The sequence below is a fragment of the Nannospalax galili genome, unplaced genomic scaffold, assembly GCF_000622305.1.
Source record: "Nannospalax galili isolate Female #2095 unplaced genomic scaffold, S.galili_v1.0 scaffold3, whole genome shotgun sequence".
Taxonomy (NCBI): Eukaryota; Metazoa; Chordata; class Mammalia; order Rodentia; family Spalacidae; genus Nannospalax; species Nannospalax galili.
This window is the reverse complement of record NW_008351466.1, coordinates 1,213,969-1,219,710: the sequence shown is the minus strand read 5'-3', so window position 1 is coordinate 1,219,710 and position 5,742 is coordinate 1,213,969. Positions and strand designations below refer to the sequence as shown.

The window sequence follows — 5,742 nt, the reverse complement described above, 5'->3', positions numbered from 1 at the left end:
ATCCCTTAAGTGTGGCTGTGCACATACTTTCCAAAGAGTACAGTACAGACAGATGGAGTATCACTTTACAGTAGAGAAACCTGACAATCACTACTTCAGCCAGGTAATCAAGGTTAACATCACTAGTGACAAGTCATGCTGACAGCTTATAGCTTTGATAAGTGATGACAATGGTACATTACCTTTGAGGTTTTCCAAGAACACATAACCTCAATCCAATCATGAGAAAAATATTAGCTTAACATCAAGTGAAGAGCATATGAGAAAACACATCTGTCAGTACTCCTCATGAAAGCTCATGAAATCAGCTCATGAAAAATATGGAATATCTGAGCAGCTTAGTAAAAATAAAGAAAATATGAATGAAGTACAGACTTTAATAATGTTAATGGTTCATTAATTGTTACAAATATTACAGAATAACATAAGATGTTAATAATAGGGGAAATTGGATACAGGACCTATGGGAACCCCTCTGTTCCATTTTTATGTTTTTCTGTATATCTAACATCATTCTAAAATGAAGTGACTTTTATTTTTGTGTCTGAGTATGGGTGCACATATGAAAGTTAAGAAGAAACCTGGTCTTCCACCTTATTGGAGGCAGGGTCTTCTTCACTGCTGCCCATACACCAGGCTAGTTGGCTGTTGAGCTTCTAGGAGTTCTCCTGTCTTCACTTCCAAGGTCACTAGGAGTACTGGGAACACAAATGCACACTATTACATGCTGCTTTATGTGGGTTCTCCCAAATCCCCAAGGAAAAATTCACTAAAAAAGAATAAGTATGGTAGAGTACAGATGTATTAGTTACTTTTACTATTGCTGTGATAAAACACCATGATCAAGGGAACTTATAGAATAAAGTGTTTATTTGGCTTATGGTTCCAGAGGGATAGAAGTCCATCATGGAAGGGAGACATGGTGGCAGAGGTGGCCAGAGGAGAAAGCTGAGAGCTCACATCTTCAAGCAGGCACACGAAACAGGGAGAGAAACTAGAAGTGGGATGTGGCTTTGAACTCTCAAGCTGCCACCAGTGACATGCTTCCTCCAATATGGCCACACCTTCTCCACACCTCATATTCCAAGACTTTTCCCCAAACAGCGCCACAAACTGGGGACCAAGTGTTTCAAGACTTGTAGCCTATAGAGGACGTTCTGTTTCAAATCATCACATTCCACTGTCTGGACCCCATAGGGTCAAGACCATATCATAATGTAAAATATATTTAGTCCAATTTCAAAAGTCCTTATAGACCTTTACAATCTCAATACTATCCAAAATTCTAAAGCCTCTTCTGAGATTCAAAGCACTATCTTAACTGTACGCCCCTGCAAAATCAAAAAGCAAATTACATACTTCAAACATACATGGAACTGAATACACAATACCATTCAAAAGGGAGAAATGGAGACATATTGAGAAAATACCAGATCAAAGACCAAAAACTAGCAGGATAAACACCAAATCTAGTAGCTCCATGTCACCTGTCTGAAACTTTAGTTCCAAAGGGTTTAGATGGCTCAGCCCCCTAAATTTTGCTGCATGCAACACATCTCTCTTTTAGGTTGGTACTACTCCCAGTATACAGATCTCCTTGGCAGATGTCTCACAGCACTGGCATCTTCAACATCTTTAGGTCTCCACTGCCAACCATGCTTTACATTTACAGCTTTACACAATTACCTCTCAGGGCCTCTTGGCCTTCCAGGTCCTTCTTTATGCAGAAATTCCCTGCTACATGCTGCCTGGTCTTTCTGGATTTCTGAAACTGCAGAGGAAGAACTGATGACATCCTCACTCTTACATCTTTCATGCCTCTAACGTGAGCACCATGTGAATGACACTACCAAGTTTGGCTGACAACTAGGGATAGACCTTGGCCGCTTCATCCATATTACCATCAGCTTTTGTCTGTTGCATTTTTCTAGGAACATAAAATTCACTAGGCCTTTTCCTTTCATGAGGAAGCTTAGCTGTGTGGGGTCTTGCCCTGAGGGTGCTCTTGCCATTGCTTGAGTGAAAATGTGGAGGCATCTATTTAATGATTCTAATTTCCTTATTAAAGAATCTGCTCCTTCAGCATAGGCCTTGGCTCCAAAATGGTTAAGCTTCATAGTGCTCTTTTTCTCTTCAAACTGGAGATTTTGTATTTCTTTCTGACCCACTTGTTCTTTTTCAATGTAGATCTGCATTATATTCACCATTAAAACCCACAAATTCTATGTTAGACTGTCTTGAAATTTCCTTCACCAAAGAGATGACTCCATTACTTTTCAACTTAACCTCAGGCAAGTTCATAGGCCTCAGGCAGACTGCAACCAGGCTCTTTGCCAAAATATCCCAGCTGCTGCTTAACTTCTTATTGCCCTCTTGGAACTACCTTGTTCTCAGCACTACTTTCTTCTAGGTTCCTACTAGAACAACCTGTTAAGCTCTGCTTAAAGCATTCAATTGCTTTCCTAGTCCAAACTTCCAAAGTCTTCCACCTTTCTCAAAAAAAACAACAGGTCAGACCCAGCACAGCAAGACCCCACTCTTGATACCAACTTCTGTATTAATTACTTTTTCTGTTGCTGTGATGAAACACCATGACTAAGGCAACTTATAGAAGGAAGTGTTTATTTGGCTTATGGTTCCAGGGGGATAAGAGCTCATCATAGACAAGAGGTGTGGCAGTAAGCAGCCACAGCAGAAAACTGAAAGCTCACATCTTCAAGCAGGCACAGGAAACAGGAAGAGAAACTGGAAGTGGGATGTGGCTTAAATTGTCAAAGCCAACACCTAGTGACATGTTTCCTCCAGCATGGTCACACCTCCTAAAGGTTCCATGACCTTCCCCAAACAGTGCAATGAACTGAAGACCAAGTGTTCCAATACTTCGAGTCTATGTGGGGCATTCTCATTCAAACGACCACAATGGACAAGAAGAGATATAGAAGTCCCTACTTTGGCATGCAGCAATAAGAATTAAGTGCATTAATATAAATAAGTTACTGAATCAGCTGTGATCTCAGCAGACCCCCAGCAGGTGCCGGTTCTGGTCTCCCTCTGGCCTAGGGACTGAGAATTCAGGGGACTTCCTGAGAGCACCTGGATCCCGCATCTGCTGGTGGTGAGCTTCCCCTAATTTCACCATACCCAACCCCAGAACTGGGATTGTGTGAGGCCCCTCCAAAGGCCCCAGGGCAGACCTGGCTTTCCTAGGATAAGGCTGTGATCTCAGCAGACCAGCCGTCCCTCTGGCATAGGGACTAAGAAGCAGGGGACTGCCTGAGGGCGCCTGGATCCTGCATCCAGGTGGCAGTGAGCTTTCCCAATTGCACCATACCCAACCCCCTAACTGGAATTGCATAAGGCTCCTCCCAAGGTCTGGGGAAAACCTGGCTTTCCTAGGATAAGGCTGAGATCTTAGCAGACAGCCTGAGAGGGCAGGTTCCAACCTCCATCAGTGCAGCAGTTATGATCTCAGTAGACTGCCAGAGAGTGCCAGTTCTGGCCTTCCTCTGGCATAGGAGCTGAGAACACAGCAGCCGACTGAGAGTCCCAGAATTGGCGCCCCCTTAGGGAAAGTCCCAAATTTTGCTCTGAGTTCCTGGTAATGGGGGTTCAAACCTTAGAAGGAAGCCTGAGTTCACCTGACTGGAACCTGACTCAGGCTTCTGTGGGTGCTTCTGAGTAGCTGATCTGAAGCCATCAGTTCCCTCCAAAATAATACCTGAGAGAACCTGAAACCTGTACCAACCAGCTTTACATAATCAATAAGAAAAGGAGTGAGGCACACCAATAATACAAACAGAAGCATACTTCAACTTAATTCTCATATCAGAATCACAAACAAAAGAAATTCACCTGCCAAAATCACAACAAAAGAATAATAAAATGGAAAGACAAAGCACTATGTCCCCACCAAACTCCACCAGTCCTGTACACAAGTTCTACAAGAAGAACCCCTGAAAGATAACTCAGGACACTGAATTTAATCATAAACATGATCAAGGAATTCAATGAATTTAAATACACATGAACAAACAAATCAAAGAACTAAAAGAAGATCGGGATAAATTTCTGAATGAATTCACAAAAGACATAGAAATATTGAAGAAAACTCAGGTGGAAATGAAGAAGGAAGAGCAAAACTCAATAAGCCAACTTGGGACAACAGGGGAAAGCCTCAAGGCTAGAATAAATGAAATGGAAAACAGAATAGCAACATTAGAAGATAAAGTTGATGAAGAACTGGACCACTCAAACAAAGATTATGAAAAAATTTTAAAAACACAGGAATGGAATATACAAGAGGTATGGGACACCATGAAAAGACCAAATATACCTATCATAGGCATAGAGGAAGGAGAAGAATTTCAGGTTAATGGTATTGATCAGGTCTTAAACAGGGTTGTAGAAGAGAATTTTCCAAGATTAAGGAAAGACATCCCCATACAAATACAGGAAGCACATAGAACATCAAATAGACAAGGACCAGAAAAGAAACTCCCCATGGCATATCATAGTAAAAACACTAAATGTACAGAACAAACAGAATACTGAAAGCAGCAAAAGAAAAACACGTCACATATAAAGGAAAGCCCATCAGAATTACAGCTGACTCATCAATGCAAATTATGAAAGCCAGAAGAGCCTGGACCAAGGTATTTCCAGTTTTAAATGACAAGAGATGCCAGCCCAAAATACTTTACCCAGCAAAAATGCGTATTATAATTGAGGGGGAAATAAAAATCTGCCATGACATGAATAGCCTGAAAGAATACATGTCCAGGAAATCAGACCTTCAAAGAATACTTGAAGCAATACAAAGAGCAGGGAAAAGAATAACTATACCCTATGGGCAACAAAAATAAAGGTATAATTGAGGAAACACCAAATTAGACAAAGAACACAAACAGCAAACAAAATGACAGCAACCAATACACGTCTTTCAATAATAACCTTAAATACCAGTGGACTGAACTCCCCAGTCAAAAGACACATGCTACGTGAATGGATTAAGAAACAAAATCCATCTTTCTGCTGTCTGCAAGAAACCGATCTCACCTTCAAGGATAGGCACTAACTTAAGGTAAAAGGATGGAAAAGAATATTCTAAGAAAATGGCACTAAGAAACAAGCAGGGCTTGCAATGCTAATATCTGACAAAATAGACTTCAAAGTAAAACTAATCAGAAGAAATAAAGAGGGTCACTTCATTCTGATCAAAGGAACAGTTAACCAAGAAGATACTACAATCCTTAAAATATATGCACCAAACTCTGGTGGACCCAAATTCATAAAAACAACATTGCAGGACTTTAAGACACAGACTAACCTCCACTCAGTAATAGCAGGGGACTCCAATACCCCACTGTCTCCATTAGACAGATCAACTGGACAAAGAATAAACAGATGTCTGAATTAAATGATACCATACATCAAATGGACCTGACAGACATCTTTAGAATATCTGACCCAAGCAACAAAGAATACACTTTCTATTCAGCACCCCATGGAACTTTTTCAGAAATTGACTACACACAAGGCCACAAAACAAACTTCAACAGACACAAAAAATTGAAATAATTCCATGTATTCTATCAGACCACAATGTAATAAAGCTTAAAATCAACACTAGAAGAAGCCCTAGTAACTATATGAACACATGGTGATTAAATAACACACTCCTGAATGATGAGTGGGTCAAAGGAGAAATTAATAAAGAAATAAAAGTGTCCCTAGAATTCAATG

General features: G+C 40.6%; 1 protein-coding gene across 1 annotated transcript in view; it reads right to left on the bottom strand.

Moving 5' to 3' along the window:
- Window positions 1-679: 679 nt before the first annotated feature.
- The window catches only part of Trmt2b (tRNA methyltransferase 2 homolog B), a 121,916-nt gene continuing 116,853 nt past the window's right edge, over window positions 680-5,742 (bottom strand). The window contains exon 15 of the transcript XR_003846276.1: window positions 680-698. The gene's annotated coding sequence lies outside the window, so the exon portion shown is untranslated. The remainder of the gene's footprint in view (window positions 699-5,742) is intronic.